This window comes from Haliaeetus albicilla, chromosome 3 (genome assembly GCF_947461875.1).
Source record: "Haliaeetus albicilla chromosome 3, bHalAlb1.1, whole genome shotgun sequence".
In the NCBI taxonomy this organism is placed as follows: domain Eukaryota; kingdom Metazoa; phylum Chordata; class Aves; order Accipitriformes; family Accipitridae; genus Haliaeetus; species Haliaeetus albicilla.
This window is the reverse complement of record NC_091485.1, coordinates 68,103,815-68,125,706: the sequence shown is the minus strand read 5'-3', so window position 1 is coordinate 68,125,706 and position 21,892 is coordinate 68,103,815.

The window sequence follows — 21,892 nt, the reverse complement described above, 5'->3', positions numbered from 1 at the left end:
ATGTAACGTCTGGTGAAAAACTAGCATTTCATCTTCTTCACTGTTTGAATCTATTTTCCTTACTTTCACAATAGGATAAGCAGGATCAGTGTTTCTGACTCGTGTTACTTTGAAAATCATCCCTAAAAATGTGAAAGTGGGGAAGTGAGATGTCTCCATGTCTCGCAGTTTTCAGCAGTATCCAAAACATATGTTAATTTGGGAAAATTGGCAAGACTATCACATGTGGGTGCAACTGAGGGAGTTAAAAAAGTAAACTAAAGTCCTTATTTGTTTATATAATTTCTGAAATACAGCTTATGTTTTTGAACTTTTGGGGCCAAACATAATGAAAGTGATAACAAAAAGTGAACAGCCTGCCTTCCATAGATACGCATATTGAGTCACTGCCTATAAAGCATAACCTGTTGGGATTAGAGTGCAATTTATTAATGTTTCAGCCAACAATGATCAGCACTGAGAAATTCTGTATAGCTACATTTGTCCTTTAAGTATAGCTGATAATAATCCTGCTAGTTCTTCTCTGAAATGAAAAAGAAAGTTTTAAATTTTTCATCAGCCAAAAATACAAATGAATTTTCATGGTCTCAGCTCATCATGTCAGATTCAGCATCAAGTTCGAAGTTCATTCTTCTGACAATCAGCTAAAGATGGTCTGCTCTCTTTACTGAAGTGTTTCATTCAAGCTATTTGTCTCATTTTTCTATTAGCTGAGCATAAGGGAGTGCAGGCTCCAGCATACTTGTCATGCCATATGGTTTTAGGAAAATGCTGGCAAATAGTGCAGTCACTAGTTCGTACTAGTTGTCTGAATGAGACGAGCAGCAAGCCAGGTTGGTGTTCATTCAGCTGCTACTCACAGATTTAAATGTAACACTGTGAATAACACGTCCTGATTACTCTATTTTTCTTTTGGTTTAAGAAGCACTAGAACAGTTTAAGACCAAAGTTTCAGTTGTCCAACATTACAGCTCCTGTGTCTGATGAAGCCCTGTCATTCTCTGAGGGTTTTTAAAATGTTTTCCTCCATTTTTATTGTGTTACAAATGTATGTGAATATGGAATAGACTTAACAAAGCTCAAATCATAGAATAAATACAGTTCAGGGATTGAGGTTTGTTTGAAGAGAGCTGTTAGGGGCCTCTTTTATGACATTATTACATAAACCATGTGGTATCTAATATTCAATAAAAATCAGTAAAGCCTTTAGCATAATTGTAGTGTTGTTTAAAACAACTGTTTTCCTAATTCAATTTCAAAACAGAGCAAACAGATGTAGTCTATGAATTATGTATGTGTTGATCTCTTTGAGCTTCCTTAAGTGTTATGTAATGGGTGGGAAATTCTGTTGTAGAATACAAGAATTTTTCATTTTAGTGAGGACATCAGAAAAGTATCCAGCTGCCTTTCTGTTGAACACCAATTTTTCATTTACTGTAAATGAAGGATGGACCTGATCCTTTGACCACATCTAGGGTGACGATCAAACTACCCAGTAAGATTAAGAAGAAGTTTAATTACACACATACGAAATTGCTGCATGGCTAATTTGCAGTCAAACTGTCTGGTTTTACTTCCCCTTATCCCAAGCCCATCTAAGTAGACTGGCCAGTTTTACTTGAACATCTCCTAAATCTTTTGGAGCAATAGTTCATACCTGTGTTGATCCACACATGCACAAAATCTATGTCCCATGTGACCTTCCTTTGCATTTTTTTAAGTGATAATCATAACATAGGCACAACTTTTAGAGCTTTCACTCTAGAAATAGCTAAGGCGTGAGACAGAAACGTGCTGTTCTGTGGCCAATAATGAAATGTGAATTGCATTAGTAATTTGGCAGTAGCAGTTCTGTGTTTTCTAATTGGATTACTAATTCACATAAAAGTGCAATCAAAGGTTCACTGTCTGCAGCAGACAGCAAAAAGTACCTTAGCTTGAAATGCTAGTGGAGGTTCAAAAGGGTAACAGGAATTATTAGTTAGCCTTAGATGGTCTAAGAGTATAGTATGAGGTCTTTTCAAGGAGTTTTAAAGAAAAAGAAAAAAAAAAGTAAAAAATCCCAAAGGAATTGGTGTACCCCAACAACAGTATAATGCAGGAATGGCAGAAAGTTAATGTTACTTTTATACCTATGTAGGAAAGATACAGTTAAGTTTAAAACATTGTAGATAGAGAAAGATAGGTAAGGAAATGTACAGCACTCGTCAACAGAAATGAGTAAAGGCTGGACTAGTGAGTGATTTACAGCTGCTCACCACTGCATTGTAAAAACCCACTATAGCAATTAATTTTGGCTTTCAAGAGTGAGAAAACAGTAGTTTTCATAGCAATGACTCCATGGCTTGCTCAGCCACTGGTAAAGAAAACCATTCACAGGCATTTCATTGAAATATGTTTTATCTATATAATCAGTTGCCAATTAAATAATCATTTTGTTAATACTTATTCGGTGTGGTATTTTTCCAACCTCATGTTTTTATGGTTGATTCTATAAATGGGTGGTAATTACAATATTTTATGACCATCCAGACGTAGTTGATGATAGAAGATGTTTCTACCAAGCGAAGTTAGACTGCAGAGATCAGATCCTCAGGGCCTGTGTTAAGACATTTACTCTATCATTGTTCATTTTGGCAGGAGGCATAGTGGATGCAAACTGGCGATATTAACCAGCCCTGAAAGGAGAGAAGAGAGCTCATGCCAATGCAGCCCCTCAAACCATCCAGTAGTTCCTGGTAGATTTTTTCCCCCAGTCTCTTCTCAAGCGAGAGTTCTCAGTGACAGCTATGCTCACTGGGAAGACAGCTGTCAGGGGACAGCAAAAATAGATTGGAGTGATTACAATTTTTTAGAAATTCTCAGAAAGTGCTGAGCAGCCACTGTCAGAAACATTAGTGTCTTCCAGTTGTCTCAGAGCAAGAATCTTAAAATTGCATCCAAAATCCCCAAGTACTTTTCAAAACTATGGCCAGATATACTTGGAGAATAAAATCCATATGCAAATTAAAGGTATTAATATTACAGAATCCTCATGTGTAAGAAAAGTTCTCGTATGATACATTTATACACACACATACATGTATGTATTTGAAGACAAATAATAGTTTATAATATAAATTATTCACAGATGCTTGGGGTTTAAGTCATTAATTGTCCTAAAGCCAAAGAGACTTTACAACAAGTTTATTCAGAGAAAAAGACAGTCTTATTTTATTGGATTATATACTTTTCATCCTTTCTTCTGGCATGAGGAGTGTCTACAGTTATAATTCTTCTAGCAGATTGGAGCAATTTTGATAGATTTTATTTTTAAGATTTGTAGTGTTTCTATAAAGTAAATGAGTTTATAATACCATATTTAAATGAGGTCTGTGTTATTAAAATTTCACTCACTTGTCCAACTGGGGGCAGAAGGGGAACGAAGTACAGATCTTTCACCAATACAGAATGGGTGGCAATGTGATGCCTCCAATACTGTTTGTGAAACTCAGATTTCCTGAAGTGTTATCTGTAAAGAGAGCTGGCTATGTGTAAGGGTCCCAACTGGTCGTGCCACAGTTTTTCATACTCCAAATCAGTGACATTATGTATTAGTCAAGTTCCCAGTACATTCCACTGAGCTGCTAAGGTACCTCAGCATGTTCTATTTATCTTCACTTGAAGTGTTCTCTTTCCTCTGCTATACAATAAGAGAGTAATGTCAAAATTTTTGATTACCATAACATCCAAAAATAGAATCTAATTACTCTCTTCCATTTTCAGTCTCAGCTAGATTTTTTTTTGAGAATTGATTAAAACCCTCTAGAAAAGAATGAATGTGCTCCAGTTTGGCTGCAAAGAATATTTAGTCTGTCATTTAAAGTACTGATAACAAATAATGCACATTATGTTCCATGCAATTTATTTTTGTTTCTTTTTCCTTGGTTTCTAAGGCTTTTGCAGTCACACTGGTCAGTCCGTAATAACTTGGGAACCAACAGGCCAATTTCAGCCACAGATAGACACAAATAGAAGTCTCACAGGTAAAACAGTTCTGGGGGTTTTATGAAAATCTGTAAAAGGTTAAGCAAAAGCGAACTGAGTTAGTGACCTCACTGAGAGAAAAAAGCATCATATGAACTCAACTTTTTTTATGCCTGGTCTGCTCAGGCATGCTGTGCATACGAGCTACAGCCACAATCAACAGCAGACAGCACAGATAAAACACCAAGACAGGCCTGATGTGTGCTTCTTTCTTCCCAGATGGCAGTGAGGGAATGGGGGGGCTACTAAAAGTATTAGGGGGTGAATGAGGTCATGATGAAAATCATTGAGGAATTGGGATTATTACAGTAGAGGTACAGGTATGTGGGACGCAAACCCATGGGAAATTAGGTTTCACCAGTTCCACTGATCACAGAAAAAAAAATATTTATGTTTTTCCTGTTAATACCTTTTGGAGAAAGACATGTCACATCCATTAAAATAACTAAATAAGTTTTTAAAAGGCCTGTGGGTGAGAGCCTCTGCTGAGAAAAAAAAGACTTAATTTCCTATCACAGTGGGCCAGATTCTCAGCTTGTGTGAACTGGCAGGATTAATCTGAAATGAATTGAGTTGTGCTGACTTAATGCCAATTGGCCTACTGTTTTAGGATGTTAAAAATACTTCCAAGCAAATACAGAAAATAAAAAAGTTAGGCAGAAGTATGTTTAGGGAAAATGGGCATAAAATTACAGTATGAAAAGCTGTTACGTTATAATAGGAAATGGTAGGGAGGTAAAATACTAACTATTTTAAGATCTAGTATCAAAACTAAGTAGGAGATTCATTCCTTTCTATCCCAAAACATTTCTCAGTTTTCTTTACCCTGTTACAGGGAGTAGTATCAGTTTGGCAAGAAGACCTGGGCTGGGATAAAAGCCTGAAGAATGGGTACAAGGAGGAGACCGGGACTGTGAGAAAGAGTCAGTGGCATTAGGAGACGGGAGCCTAGAAATCACTCTTGGCTGAAATGCACAGGGTCATCAATGCTCACTACAGCATCCCCTCTCCTGTGCTAGGAACAGACTCTAAGGCACAGGAATGCCAGCGCCCCTCTGCTCTTAGCTGATCTTTGTAAGAAGTACTGGTTAACTGGTTAGAGGCAGGTAAGAAATGACTTGGATCAACTCACATAATTTCATTTCCTTTCAAAATAAATCCCGCCCCCTTCCACAATGGTAGGTAATCCAGAACTTTTTGTTCAGCTGGTTTATAATGTTTTAACCCTTTCTGTCTTTTTAGGTCAATTTTGAAATAATGCTTTATGGAGCAAAACCCCTGGATAGATTTCATTTTGAAAATAACAATATAGATGCAACATTTTTTTCTATTTTTTTTCCAGTCATAATTATTTGGCACGTATGTCAGATTTGCATTTTTCTGCAAATTTACAATGTGGGAAATACATAAATAAGTCGCCATGCTCTACTTAAGAAATGCCAGGAGGTGGCGTGTGCCTACTTAATTTGCTTCCTCAGATTCAAGCACAGAGTTTTGCACTGCAGGTGCTTGATCATATGCATTTGCTTCCACTTGGACTTCTGCCACGTTTTAGGTACATACCAATTAGTGTTTACCAAGTGAGAAACTATTCTCTTAATTTGTTTGCTCATCACTGGTCGATGCATGTCCCAGTGGAGTGTTTGTTACCTCTTCAGATTTTGCTTTTGAAACTTAATTTCCTTGTGGACTTTTGCCTTAGTGCTCATCGATACTTATCTGAGTTCCTCACAAAATGTAACGTGTTAATTTGCTTTACACAGCACCTTTCTGAGATGAGTAGATAAGACACTTTTACCTCATTTGAACTGAAGCACAGAGAGATTAAGGGTTGGGATATAGAGTTTGCAATGTAGAAAACTTGGGGGGTTTTTTCTGGAGTATTTGTCTTGAAGGGCAATTGCTTCTGCTATATGAAATGTCCCCTTGCAGAAGCAGTCACTGCCAATACCTACCCACTCACTTCCAGTATCTCCAGTGGCTTCCCGCTCCAGTCCTGTCTCCTAGGTCTAAAGTCCATCTTTTCCTTTCTTAATCCCTCTGCAGCAATATGTGTGCAGAGGAGTAGATGTTGTTTCTTCTTCCTGGAAAAATGTGAAGAAATGTAAGTAGCGGCTAAGGGCAAGATAGGGTTGTGGGTTATGGGAGACAAGGGGAGTCCCATAGTTCAGGGGAACTAAAGCAAAAGGAGGGAGACTAAGTATGGGAGATGGTGGGAGAGAAGAAGGGTAGGTGGAGGCAAAGACCCTGTGCCCTTCTCTGTCTTAGAGTCTTCCAGAGCCATGCTGGCATCACTCGGTATCCCTCACCAAATGCCCACCCAAATTCACCTGCTTGCCTCACAGCCCCTTGGTCTTCCCAGCCCCTGCATGTAGTTCTCATGTTTTTCTTCAGTCATCTCCTGCCAGCTTTCCTTTTACCCATTTGCCGCCCACATTGCCACTGCCACCACGCTGAATTTTGCCTACAGAGCCGAAAAGCTGAATAAAAGCCGACATCCCCAATGACATACAGTAGACAGTATTTCCCAATTTTAGCATCATTATTTTTTTCCCTTCCCTTCCCTTCCCTTCCCTTCCCTTCCCTTCCCTTCCCTTCCCTTCCCTTCCCTTCCCTTCCCTTCCCTTCCCTTCCCTTCCCTTCCCTTCCCTTCCCTTCCCTTCCCTTCCCTTCCCTTCTCTTCCCTTCCCTTCCCTTCCTTTCCCTTCCCTTCCCTTCCCTTCCCTTCCCTTCTTCCCTTTTTCATGCATTGAGTTACACCAATATGCCAAGTTCATAAACAGAAAAACATGATAAAGGTGTTGCTTTACCCAGTTTGTGTTGGATCCAGCAGCCTGGTCATGCCCTGATGTGACATCTGTGACTACCAAAATCTGAAACTAGTTTCAGATTTGCTCTCAAGTATGCCAGCTGCTCCTGCGTGCTGTAAGCCTGATTCTGTAAGCCGCATGTCCTTCATTAAGGATTCGCATGAGGTGTCACACTGAAAACGAAATTCCTTAGGGCCAAAACTGATCAAAAAGGTGGCAGCCAGTAAGGCCAGCATTTCCAAAGCTAGGTCACTGCTGTCAGTAAAGTAGCCTGATGCTGTCCTCATTCATAATATTTCTGTTCGGGCACTCGAATTTATTAATTTTGCCCCAAATTATCTAGGACGTGCACAGCAAAGTGCCATGTCCTGCCACGTACTTTTTAATCCCCTGAACCTTCTCTCTACTCTCTGGGAGCAGGTGGGATTTTTCAAGCTAATCGGGATGCCCAATAAGACACTGAAGGAGTGAGCATGTATTTAAATAGTATGTAATCTGACTAAAAAAAGAACCCAAAACACACAGAAAATGGAAGGAGAACACAGTGTTCAAATGCAGCTTTTCCACATTGCTGACTCCTAAAACCACTTCAAGAAATGCTATTCAGAAAATCACTGACGGGGTCGATTTCTGACATCACCTTGCCTTATGGAAGTTCACTGAAGTAAGCAAGATTGTATACATATGAATGAACAAAATATAGCTCAGAGTTGTTCATCTGCTGTCACTGCTATGTAGAAAATATTATCTGTTGCTTGACCATATTCTGTCCTTTATCTTGGTATGATTTTGATGCAAGAACAGATATGACATTTATACTGTGTTTAGCACATCTGGGGAAACTCTTTAAAGTTTTAAATAGAAAAATATCTATAGCCCTTTCTAACCAGTCCTGCCTCTACTGAATAGGTAATTACTGAGATTAAACAAGTGTCTCTAAATTGCTTATGTATTCCAATTGCTTCTATTTTCTGCTGGCTTTATGAATGTCCTTCTAAAGAAAGCATGAAAGAGATATTTGCTTTATTTTTTTGAAATAGCCTGCAGAAGAAATGACTTTCATTTCAGGAATAACAACAAGTTGTTGTTTCTGAGGAATAAAAAATTTGTTTTGCAATATTTGAACTGGTTTCCACTTCAAAGTTTCTGAAGCAAGAGAGCTTGCGTGTATTTTTAATCTTCTAAATTCAAATCCTGATAGTATTGAAGAAAATAAAACAAACAAACAAAAAATTCTAGTTGAGTTAAAATAATAATATGACTCCTTTCTCCCAGCAAAAAGTGATTGATGAAAGGAATTACTGTGCCTGATCCTCAAACCTCGTTCCCAGCTCCTGCAGTAATAACAGCAGTTAATCTTTTTAATCCTTGATATCACAGTGTTGGAGATGCTATTCCCATAATCTAAGACTGTAAATAGGAAGAAATCATGATCCTTCTGAAAGATACTCCTTTGAATTTAGGAGAACAGTGATTCAATTCACAAGTATTTGCAGCACAAATACGAATAGGACTAAGCCCAGTCCTTACATTTGCTGATTTCTGCTTCTTGTTGAGTTTTCCAAGAGGAAATCATGCATTTTCTTCATGGCCCTTCATTCATGAACCACAAAAAAGGTGCAAAAATGCCACACAGTATTGGTTGTATTCATGCGTAAATTGTGAGTACCTTATTTAATGCCTTTTATCCGAAGTAGCTGGACAGATTTTACAAATATAGACTCTGCAAGAATCTCTCCCAGCTACTTGCCTTCCAATCATTCCTAGGGTGCCTTGCACATGGTTATGTAGTTATTTAAATTGTAAATGGGTCTGTGAGTAAAAGACAGTTGCATCATGCTCTTAAAGTATCTGAATCTTTTGTTGCCTGGTTTAGAAGTTACCATGGTGTTTTTGCATGGAGAACAGAAAAAGATGAACTCATTGCTTCCTTTACAGAGTATTGTTTACAACGTGCTGGTAGGTGGAGAGGAAAGCAAATAGGTGGCAATTGGAAGCATCATTCCTTGTTTGTCACATGCATGGGTTTTGAATGCAGAATTTATTTTTTTTTTTTTTAAGTATAGACTTTAATCTACATGTAATCTTCAGAAGACTGGAACCAAGTAAATGAACATCTCTACTTTTATCTCGAAGGACTCCTGGAAGTACTATATCCTGTTGTAACGATTGCAATATGTAGCTTTCTTACTTCTAATTCATGGAAGGGTAACTGGGTTACTCTAATAGCAGTCATCTATTTTCTCCCACTGAAATAGTTTTATTGTTCAGATAATTGGATAGAACTGGCTGATAAAAATGGTGTCTAACTGGGAAATCTTTTACTGTGTGCTGTATTTTTGCTACAGGTGTGCAATGTTTTGTATGCATCATTAAAATGTGTGGTTTCAAGACAAAATAGATTTTAATAACAAAGATATGATGTGGCAAAAGTCTGTGAAGAAAATGCAGGTCATCTGGAGCTAAGGGTTTTTCTTCAGGACCTTATAAAAAACTTTTGTAATGTTACAAAACGGCCTGTTTAAAATGCTTCTGTGGTATCAAGATACAGGAGCAGGTTTCTAATTTACCACATAATCACTCCCTTGGTGATTGTGCATAATAAAGCCAAAGTGAGATGCATCTGATTTTTCGTTTGTTTTCCTTTTACAAATGTTAATCAAATCTTTAGAACTTCAAATCTGTTCTGTAGACAGATCTGTCAGGTTCACCTCTTTCCCTCCCTCCCTCCCTCACTCCTTCCCTCCTTCTCATTTCTGTGTATCAGGATAGCTTCTCCGGAAGCTGTGATGACATTCACTCTGCAATTGGAAAATATGTCCATCATATGTTGCATCAGTGTGACTAATCGTGGTTGACAGTGCTATCTCCTTATGTTTTTTGAAAACAGAAGAGCTGATTTCACAAGGAATAAGGCTTGACAGAATGGAAGTTCTGTCTTGCACTTATCTGGCCTTTCATGTTATGGTTAATCAGTCTTGTTATCTATATTCTAGGAGAAAATTGCTAATAGGGAATGTTTCTCACTTAGGCCTAATACTAAAATTTGCTTTGGTTATAATATGCAAATAATAATTTAAAAAAAATCAGTCATTTGGAACAAACCACAACTATCAACATGTGTACTGGAGAGAAACCCATGGCTACAAGCAAAAAATACTGTGCCATGATGTAATTCAGATGCGTTTTGATCATTTTCTGGCTGTCTTCAGATGTCTTGCAACTGTAGATACATTTGCAATTAAATCAGTCCAAGTTTAGCCTCTACAGGCATAGGATCAAGTGGTTGGTCATTACTGCTCGTAGCTGATGTGTATAACCCACCAGATTTATTAACACGGCTTTTACAGTTTACGCCATCTTCAGTACGATTTACATTGGCAATACTATTATCTCCAAATGCAGGAGCTTATTTTGGATAGTGTCCAAAGAATTCACTGCTTTGAATGTCTGATCTGACTTCTGTCAGGGAATCTAAACGTGTTCCAATCCCACACAAGTGGACTGTGGTCTCAGGCATCATCCTTCTATGGCCTTGGTGTTGCTCTCTTTTACAGAGAAAACAGTCCTTGGTTTACAGCTGGTACTTGTGTACATGATTGTTAAGTGAAAAGCAACAGTGTGAAACATTTTATTGTAGTAACAATAGAACATTTAATGGCAAGATTAAAGGAAAACAATATACTTTTTTTTTTTTTTTGGTATTGTATAAAATGCAAAAGATTAACCTGTCCTGCATCTTCTCCTACTACCTTTAGACAGATGTTTGTCATTGATTACAAACTTCTGATGTGATTACTCAGTCACTTTCATGTTGTATCTACTTATTATTGGCCCAGAAGGTACTTCAATATTCCCTGTATTCTTGTATGCTCTTTCAAAGGGTAGGTAGAAAGCATTGCTGTCACATAATCAAAGCCATCTTGAAGGAAAGACTTTGTCACCTTATTTGACCTTTTTAGAGGAACATACTTGCATAAACCTCTCAACCCTCCCAGCTATGGTGCTGTACCTGAACAAGAGACTTACTGCTTCCTACCTCATCAGTCCCATTCCAGAGAGAACTGGTCCATAAAACTACACCTTTCCACTTGGCTTGCAACAGATTATCTTCTTTCTCGTTTGCATAGGGCAAAACTTCTTAAAGTAAAAGGAGGAATAAAAATAAGCGAAGAAAGTTTTTTCCAGGAACTCTGTATAGTGACAAGAAGCAACTTTGCTTACAAGTCAGAATAAAGAGAGCCAGTAACCTGTATTTGAAGCAAGTTGAAATTGAGAAAAAAACCCAACTGTGGATTGACAATTATTTTTACTTTATCCTTAATTTTGCTTCTCAAAGAAGACTGAGAAACTGAAGGACTCCATCAGCCTCTCACCTTCAGCCTCTCGGGCTTGTGTTAGGGAGTTTCAAAATGGCTCTCTAAAGCAAGTGGAAACAGTAGGACTTCATGGTTTCTTCATATGAGGTTGCTTTTATTCTCCCATAGCATTAATTAGGAATGAATTTATGTGATTGCATGTCCGACTTGAGCTTGAAGAATATTTGCCCAGAACTCTCCTTGTCTTTGAAACACTCTACAGATAAAATATATGATCAGAATAGCTTGAAAAAGGTCCCTTCTTTAATTCTGAGAATAGATTATCGTGATGTCATTAACTAAACTGTAGCTGGGTGAAGTTATGGCAGGGACAAGATAGGGGACAGGAGATGAGGTAAAGGTTGGTGGAGAGCTTCAGGACTAGGAATAATTTCTCAGTGCTGCTCTCTCAATATTATCTCAGCCCTGGCATCTCCTCCCAGCTGTGTCCCCAGCTGTGATGGCTGTCTGGAAAGGTAACCTGCTTACATTCCCACCCCATGCCTTGCCGAGGAAGAACACCCAACACATCAAGAGACTCCCATAAGAAATGAAAATCTCAGCTGAACAGTCACACTGTTCAGTTGATGTGATGGTCGATTTCCTATGCGGTGATGAGTCTGGTGAGGAAAGAATTAAGGCCAGTAACTGATGTCACCCAGGCTGCTACATTGTGACTTTGAATTCAAAATGATGAACAGTTCAAAAAGGCCACCTATTAACATAGCTTTTCCCCTAATGTATGAAGTCCTCTTAAGGTTCAGGCTGATTCAGCGTAGTGAGGGATGTGCCAACAAGCCCTGTATTGTAGAATTATAAAGTAAATTGTTATAGACCTCATATTACTTCTGCGAAGTGAATGGGACATCTGATTATAGATGGTAAGCGGTACACGATTCCTCATTTGTAATGCATTAACAAACAGTTCGATGTTATGTGAAGTGTTCTAGCACTGCAGAAGATTCCCTTATTCTGATAACTTCTGTCTCTGGAGAGAACCCAAGTAAGATGAAGCTGGGGTGAGAGGAACATAAAGGATGAAGGGAACGTTAGTACCATTCTTTTATCGCCCACTTCTACTGATCCTGCAAAAGCCTCTCTTCATCAGCAGGTTTCAGGCACCAGGGAGTCTGCAAGGCCATTCTCCACGGTACTTCTTCCACCCTGCAGGGACTGCCATTTGATGGGAGTAAGGGAAGTGCAGGAAGAGACAGACAGGAGGCTGTGCCTGCAAGCTGTGAGGTACATTTAGAACTGGGAGGCAAAAAGCAAGAGAGTTGCTGGTCTTTGAATATTTGCATTTCAAGAATGAATCCCTAGTGTTTTGCCCACAAGGAAGAAAACTGAAATTTCAGAAATGATTAACACTAGCCCTCTCCCTGACATAGATTCTGCCTTTGCTAGGGCTGACCCAGTTCTGTTCTTCCTTTAGCAAGACAGTATCTCACTAAAGTAACAATATGGTTCAGTTCATACACAACGTCCCTTGCCATTGCCAAGATTCAGAATATAATTCAGTTATAAATATAGCTATTAATTTCAGGGTCTCTAGGGATATGCTGAGACACTGATGCCTAGGTCCTACATTACTTTATGATGTATCTTACACAGGCAGATTGCAGAAACATTTTTATACATTCTCTAATTCTGATTAATAAATGTATCTGCAGGTGATAAAGTTTATATCAAAACATATTGTTGCAAATTTACCTTTCCTGTTAAACTTGTTGGCTGGCTGACAAATAGTTTATGTAAACTACTCTTGTCATAAATAAATGCATTCTCCATGAGCAGGGACTCAGGGCTCAGACTCTGCCCTTGCCCTGCTATGTGCTTAGGGGCAAGACACTTCATCTGTTCCCCTGTTCCCCATATTTGAAATGGGATCAATAATTGTTACATCCTCTATAAAGAACATTCACTTCCACTGATGCAAAGCACTTGTACTGGAGCAAGATGTTCTGCAAACTGGCCATCCTCCCACTCGCTATCTTGGCCTGTTACGACACACATAATATCAGCAATCCAAGCACTAAAAATGTATTAATCTGCTCTGCTTGTCTTCCTCCTTCTCCTCTTCCTTTCTCCCATGAGGCTGGCTTAGCTATCATAAGATTTAAGCAATAATAACAAGAATTAGATTCTTCTTATTTGCTTCAGATGTTTGAAACTTATGGTTACACTTGTGTCTTATTTCAAGCTTTTATTCCTGGCAATCAGAAAGTTAGCTTCTTATGTGAAACTTTATTTCTAAAATCCAGTAGTCAGGGCTTTGCCACACAAATAAAATACCATGAGTTGTCTAAAATCACAGCACTTGGTGCATAGCCTGCTTTTCACCACAGTGTAATTTTACATTACATTATTTATAGGTTCATATTTCACAGAAAATTTTAGGTTTTGGAGGTCCGCTCCTCCTCGCTTCAATTGAATTCTGAGTTTCTGAATTGCTGTTTCTTTTGCAAACTGAATTCAGTTCCCCTCAAGAAAACAGGGGAGTGAGAGAGTGGCTGGGTGAGCATCTGGCGGCCAGCCCAGGTCAGCCTACCACACAACTGAAGGAGTTTTGCTTCTTAGAATTTGGTCCTGAACATTCATCTTGATAACTAGAAGAATTCACATATTAATTGTGGCAGCTCAAACAGGCTTAATACAGCAAAACAACCCACTTTTCCAGAAACGGCATGTTTTGTGAAACTAAGCAAATTACAAACTGCAGAAAACACTTTGTAGCACAAATTACACCCTGCAATGCATGCTGCTTCACTTTTTGCCCTCAATGGAATACTTTAATAAACCAATTAAAGTACTTTATGAAATAGTATTAGTATTTTGAATACTAATGAAATCATAATCACATCTATAAATGTCCTGAGTAGACACTAATCTTAAAGTAGGCACAAAGGAAAAATGTTATACGCATGTTCTTTGGAGACTAATCTGATCTGAAAATAATTCCCACGAAACCAAATCAGCTACATGTCAACTTCTTTCTGTAGATGATCTGCAGTCCATTCCATTTAACTTCATACACTGTTGGCAAGTTTAACTTGTTTCTCAGTATCTGATAAAGAAGAAGCGGGGTGAAGGAAGCATCTTGTTCCTGATTTTCCTTTTGGCAAGTTCCATGCATTGTAAATCCTCCTGCCAGGGGCAGCCAGTGAAAGTTCAGGTTTTTTAAACTCTTGAGCTTTGACCTAAATGTTGAACAACCCCAATGATTTAGAGTATATTTGCATTTGTGCAGGGAAAATGGGAGAAGTACATACAGTGATGTCCGTGCCCAGGCACCGGCAGCGTGGCTGCAGGGCGGCCTGTGTGAGGAGAGGCCGGGGCTGCCCCGTGCCGGACACAGCCGGTTCCAGCCGGTCCCAGCCGGCTCCAACGGCCCCACCGCAGGACACAGCTGAGCCCCTCAGCCAAGATGGGGGAAAACAGGTTCCAGAAAGGGCTGAAGGCGGCACAGGCAGAGGAGGAGGAGGAAGAGGAGGAGGAGGAGGAGGAGGAAGAGGAGGGTGGGAGGCGGTGCAGGCCCGCAGCAGGGATCCCCTGCAGCCCTGGAGAGACCCCGCTGGAGCAGAGACCCCCCCTGCAGCCCAGGGAGGGCCCCACAGGGGCCGCAGCAGGGGGATATTTCCTGCAGGAGCTGCGGCCGTGGAGAGCCCGGGCGGGAGCAGGTTGTCCCTGAAGGACTGCAGCCCGGGGAAGGGCCCGCGCTGGAGCAGGGAGACGTGGGAGGAGGGAGGAGCGGCCCAGAGGGGCTGGGGGGGACCCACCGCAACCCCCGGCCCCAGCCCCTGCGCCGCCCCTCGGGGGGACACGAGTCGGGAGGGAAGGGGTGAAGCTGGGAATGGGAAAGAGTCAGGGTGGGGGGCAGGTGTTTTAGTTGTTGTCTTTGTTTCTCACTATCCAACTCTGTTTTAAATGGCAATGAATTACATTAATTTTCCCCGAGTCAAGCCTGTTTTGCCTGCAATGGTAACTGGTCAGTGATCTCCCTGTCTTCGTCTTGTATGCATGAGGTTTTTCATCCTATTTTCTTTTGCTGAGAAGGAAGAGTAAGAGTGAGGCTGGGTGGGGATCTGACAGCCAGTCAAGGTCAACCCACCATGGGTGCTAATATCTAAAAAGGAAAACATATTGCTCAGTAATCTGCCATGTGTGTAAAAAAGAAGAGCATCATCCAGGGGGCTGAAACTTCGCATGTGAAACAGAAAAGCAAATATTGCACATTCTGCTTCTAACTGTATTAACTTCTGAAAATAAGAAGAGATACAAACATGAGTTCTGGTGAGTCATAAAAAAATAAGGACAACAATTTCAGTGGAGTTTATTTATCTGAAGTACTCACATAAATTTTTGTCTGGGACATTCATAACTTATTGTTGAGAAAAAGGTGAAATAACTTCTACATGACACACCAGAAACAATTGGTTTATAGTTGACATCATCATGCTCTGCAGTATTTTGTAATAGAGACTCCATAGAGAGTGGTCACTGGGATAGATCCTAACTGGTACAGAGAGACAGACAGACAGACAGGCAAACAACTTTATATATACACTGATAGAAAATGATCACAAAATCACAGAGTTGTTGAGGTTGGAAGGGACCTCTTGAGATCATCTAATCCAGCCTTCCTCCTCAAAGTACAGTCGACTAGAGCACACTGCTCAGGACCATGTCCATTCAGGTTTTGAGTATTTCCAAGGATGGAGGCTCCACAATCTCTCTTGGAATCCTATGCCACAGTTTGACCCTCCTCACACTGAAAAAGTTTTCTTATGTTTAAATAGGAAACAACTTCTAATTTCAGTTAGTGTCCATTGCTTCTCGTATTGTCACTGGACAGCACTGAGAAGAGTCTGGCTCTGCCTTTCCTCAGTCTATCAAGTATTTACGCACATTGATAATATGGGCCTGAGCCTTTTCTGCTCCAGGATGAACAGTCCCAGCCCTCTCAGCCTCTCCTCATGTGACATGCTCCAGTCCCTTAATCATGTTTGTGATCCTTTGTAGAACTCACTGCAGTGTCTGTCTTGACTGGAGAGATGAGAGCTGGACCCAGGTCTTCAGATGTGTCTCATGGGGGATGAGTAGAGGGGGACGATTACCTCCCTCGATCAACCTCAGCAACCCTCTTGGTAAAGCAGCCCAGGAGGCTGTTGGCTTTATTTGCCATGAGGGCTCATTTCTGGGTCTTGGTCAATTTGGTGTTCACCAGGATCTGCAGGGCCTTTCCTGCCAAGCTGCTTTCCAGACAGTTGGCTCCCAGCACGTACCGCTGCACGGGGTTAATCCTCCCCAAGCGCAGGACTTTCCATTATCCTTCCTTTATGAGACTCCTGTCAGCCCAATTCTGCAGCCTGTCAAAGACCCTCTGAATAGCAGCACACACATCTCATCTATCAGCCACTCCTGCAGTTTTGTATCATCTGCATACTTGCTGAGGGTGCTGTCTCTCTCATCATCCAGATCATCAATGGAGGTGTGAAACAGTGTAGGCCCTTGGGATACACCCCTGGTGACTTGCCTCCAGCTAGACTTCATGCTGCTGATGACAAATTTTTGAGCCTGGCAGTTCAGCCAGTTTTCATTTCACCTGACTCTTCATTATCTAGTCAATATTTCATCAGTTTGTCAATGAAGAGATGATGTCAAAAGCATTGCTAAAGTCCGGATAAACAATAGCCACTGCTTTCACCTTGTCCACATTTTGTCCTAGAAAGCTATCAGGTTGGTCAGGCATGATATCCTTTTCATGAATCCATGCTGACTATTCCCAGTCACCTTCTTGTCCTTCATATGTGTAGAGATGGTTTTGAGGATTATTTGCTCCATCACTTTCCCAGGGATTGAGGTGAGGCTGACCAGCCTGTAGCTCCTAGTTCTTCTTATCTTGCCAGACTACTTAATGCTTTTGCCAGTCCTAGGAGCCTATCTTCAGCAAAATAAGACAGAAGCAAATCTGCTCAGTGTCACACTCAAGACATTGGTTCAAATAAAGATCTGTGTTTTCTTGGCCAAATGACATGTCCACTATGTTTTAAGAATAACTTCCAGTTTTCATGTGTAGTATAGTGACTTAAATCCCTAAAAACCAACCTTCTATCTGTAAGTTTTGTAGTAGAACATCTACCTATGATTAACTGAGCCAAGATGCTTATGGAATATCATTTCAGTAACAAAGGTTTGATTTTTGCATCACTGACAGTAAAAACATCTGCCACTAAAGCTCTAGAACACTTCAATTGAAAAGAAGGGTTCAGAGGTCACCTTGAATTTATAACCACAACTGATGTGAAGTATAAGTGAAAATCAGCTGATGCACACTTTATATTGCACAAATCTCTCCATAAGACTGGATATAAATTCTGTTGGCAGCAGTAGGATAAAAAGCATTGTACTGCTCTTGTAGAAAAATCAATGGTTTGATTGTAACAACTGTATTGTAGATGGGTGTTGTGGTTTAAGCCCAGCCAGTAACAAAGCACCACGAAGCCTCTCACTCACTCCTCCCCCACAGCCCCGGTGGGATGAGGAGGAGAAAATATAAAGAAAAGTTCGTGGGTCGAGACAAGGACTGGGAGGGATCACTCACCAATTATGGTCACGGGCAAAAGACAGGCTCAACTTGGGGAAGAAACAAAGTAAATTTAATTTACTACCAATCAAATCAAAACAAGGATAATGAGAAGTAAAACCAAACAGTAGAACACCTTCCCCCCACCCCTCCCTCCTTCCCGGGCTCAACTCCTCTCCCGAATTCTTTACCTCCTCTCCCCGGCAGCGCAGGGGAACAGGGGTTGGGGTCAGTTCACCACACGTTTCTGCTGCTCCTTCCTCCTCGGGAGGAGGACTCCTCACTCGTCCCCTGCTCCAGCGTGGGGTCCCTCCCAGACAGTCCTTCACAAACTGCTCCAGCAGGGGTCCTTCCCTTGGGCTGCAGTCCTTCAGGTACACACTGCTCCAACATGGGCTTTCCCATGGAGTCCCAGCCATCTTGTGGGGCATCCATCCCCCTGCTCCGGCGTGGGCTCCTCTCTCCCCGGGCTGCAGGTGGGCATCTGCTCCCCCGCTCCCCTCCATGGGCTGGGGGGGGACAGCCTGCTATCCGGTCTCACCACGGGCTGCAGGGGCATCCCCTCCTCCCCGCCTTCCTCACTGACCTCGGTATCTGCAGAGGGGTTCCTCTCACATCCAATCTCCTTCCCCTACTGCAGGTTCCCCTTCTTAAATCTGTTCTCCCAGAGGCCATGCCACCGTTGCTGATGGGCTCGGCCTGGGCCAGAGGTGGGTCCGACTTGGAGCCAGGGAAGCTTCCAGCAGCTTCTTGCAGGAGCCACCCCTGCAGCCCCTCTTGCACTACCAAAAACCCCCACCACGCAAACCCAAAACAATGGCTAGCAATTGTTTCCCACCCCTCTTTCCTAACTACCACTGACCGTCAGATAAAACTGAACTCTGAAATGAACATACAGCACCACCTCTCGATGGGATTGCTTTCTGCAATGTGATCCTTGTAAAGTTCCTCTCCTCCTTCCTCCCCTCCCCCTTGATAAATATAATGAGAATTTGGGACAAGTAACACAGTATTTTGCTATTATGAAACTGTAAAAGTACAATTTTTTTGCCATCCCAGAAAGCTGCAGGATCAATTTGCCTGCACAAGTCCTGTAAAGTGTTGCCATTTACAACCCTCAGGTTAGACCTATCCACTCTGGGCAAGCTGACTGCTGGAGACCTCCACTTGTCTACATCCCAGGAGTGCTTCATATATGCCAGGACATCTGTTGTGGTTTAATCCTGGCCAGCAACTAAGCCCCACACAGCCACTTGCTGTCTCCCCATGGGTGGAATAGAGGAGAGAAGCAGAAGAGTAAAAGTGGGAAGACTCGTGAGTTGAGGTAAAGACAGTTTAAGAGGTAAAGCAAAAGCTATGCACACAAGCAAAGCCAAACAAAGAATTTGGTCACTACTTCCTATCAGCAGGCAGGTGTTCAGCCATCTCCAGGAAAGCAGGGTTCCGTCACACATAATGGCTACATGGGAAGACAAACGCCATCACTCCTTCCTCCTTCTTTGCCAAAGCTTTTATTGCTGAGCACAATGTCATATAGTATGGGATGTCTCTTTGGTCAGTTGGGGTCAGCTGTCCCAGCTGTGTCCCCTCCCAACTTCTTGTGCACCCCCAGTGGTGTGAGAAGCAGAAAAGGCCTTGAATCCGTGTAAGCACTGCTCAGCAATAACGAAAACAGCCCTGTGTTATCAACACTGTTTCGGTCACAAATCCAAAACATAGCACGATACGAGCTGTACCTTTTATCCCAGCCAAAAGCAGTACAGCATCTTAAATGAAACTAGGATTGGGCAACTGAGTCAGTTCCTCTACGGAGAGGTAGGAACCCACATTTAGGTGATTTAACAAGGAGGTAGATGTAGTAGGGATAAGAATGTCTTAAATTTGATCTGCTACCATCAAAAATGTAATATTGGTAGCAGCCTTGTATGGAACTGTATTTTTTATATAATTCAGTCATCCTGATGATGTTAGTCCACTTTATATGATTTTTTTTTCCTCGAATTTCACTGTTTCGGCATAAAAAATGATACTTGTTTTGGGCTGGACTTTTCCTCAACAGACATTAAAGAAGTAAAAATTCCTCTCAGCAAATAGGAGCTTTTGTTAGAGAACCCTTAAAGTCTCTTAGTATCTAAAAAGTAAAAAAAAACCCAACATGGATCCATGGTAACTCAGACACCTACAAATATAAATAACTAAAAAAGCCTAGAAAAATTCAGAAGTTTATAGAGACTATGTGAGAGTCTCTTGTAATTATTGTCTATTTTTGTGTAATTTTGTCAAGAACTAGTTCTCTTAGCAGCAAAGGTTAACAGGTATCATCACAGACTGACTGGCATAAATAGGTATTTTCAGGCAATTTACTGCTCTCACACACTTCCAAATTAGTTAACCACCTTGGACAAAATAAAAAAACCCAACAACCAATGATGAGGCAGTATCTATAAATAAACCAAAATGTGCAGATTCAGAACAAAATTGATTCATGTATGGCTCATTTCTTTCACAAAGAAACATGAACTTAGAAATTTGAGGACCTGATACTTAAACTAATCAACCTGCTGGCTGATTAGATCCTCATAATAACATTATTTTTCTGCTTAAGTCCTGACGGCAACAGATTTTTTTAGAGTACTGAATTCTATGTTGACTTGCATTTAAGGAACAGAATAAAAGAATATTTTCTGTCAGTAGAGAGCCTGCTGTGTGGAAAACATAAATGCATGCTTTTAGTTAGCATGAAATCTATGGTATAATCATAATTTTATTCTGTAACCAAAACATATGACACAGCAGGATTTCAAAATTCTTTGCATGTTATCCATCACACAGTCTTGTGCAGATACCATAATGATGTGTCACAGGCTGATTTATGCTTTAAATGTAAACAGAGGTTTAGAGTATATGTCTCAAACTTTTGGTCATTGTCTCAGAAAAATAAATCACTTTGTCATTTTTATTTTGTAGGCTATTAAAAAATGTGATGGCTAATTAGAATGAAAAAATGTAGCTTTGTTATTGATTGAATTGAGCTGCATAACAATGCACTTTCAAAAGGAACCGGAGAAGAAGATGTGTTAAATTAGTAACACCAAACTTGAAAGTTTCTAAAGAGTGCATATAAATAATTAATCTCAGAGAGTAATATAAAAAATTAAAAGTAACTCGAATCTTGTGAACATGTGCAGTCCTTATGCAATCAAAACTCCCACAGAAACAAGAAGTTTGCCTATGAAAGAAGAGAAGACTTCAGGGCTTAGGAGATGAGATCAGCTGAAGGAAGAATGAGTGTTTTATTAAAAATGATCCAATCTGAAAAACCATTTCTTGAATTGAATCAGCAGTCTAATCCTTCCTAATAAACACGATTATTTTCTAATCCTGTTTTTTTCCACCTTATCCTTTGAAACAAATACAAGAACAGTGATTTACAAAGGAAGATGATGCCATGAGATCTTGCTATTTTTACTCCTGTAAGTTCGCTTGACTCTTTTAAAATGGATCCATGCCCATGACTTTAACTATAATCTTTGTTCTGTTTGCATAAAGCAAAGAGGTAGCATGGAAGTAAGAACTGTTCAGGGACTTCTCTTCCGCTGCCCAGCTCCAGGGAATAGAGAAATGCACGACCATCCAAAGGTGATGGGCTAAGGCAATGCTCACTGTGTTTTGCAGGGCAGCTAACTGCAGACAGCTTATGTGCTCAAGAGTCAGCACAAGCCCCTGATACTGTCTCCTGGCTATTCTCCCTTTCTGTTCTAGAACATGTTTCTACACGTAAATTACAGCCATCTTCCATTTTCCCGGAACAGCTCCAGCAAGACCAGCAGAATACAAAAGTCAAATGAAGGAAGAAAGCTGAAAATGCTGAAGATAAACCTAGTTAACAGAGAGTGAGGACTACAAGACCTGTGATGCTCCCCATCATCATCAGCCTGCAGCTAGGCTTGAAACAGAGAAATCTGTCAACAGCTGCTACATCAACTTCCCGCAACTGTTGATGTCTTCAGCTCCTCTTGAATTCCCTGCTGCTGCTGTACTCTTCCTCAGTCTCAGAGAAAAAAATAGTGGTTTTTTTCTTTTTATTTACAGACTTAAAAATTTCCTGGTGGCCC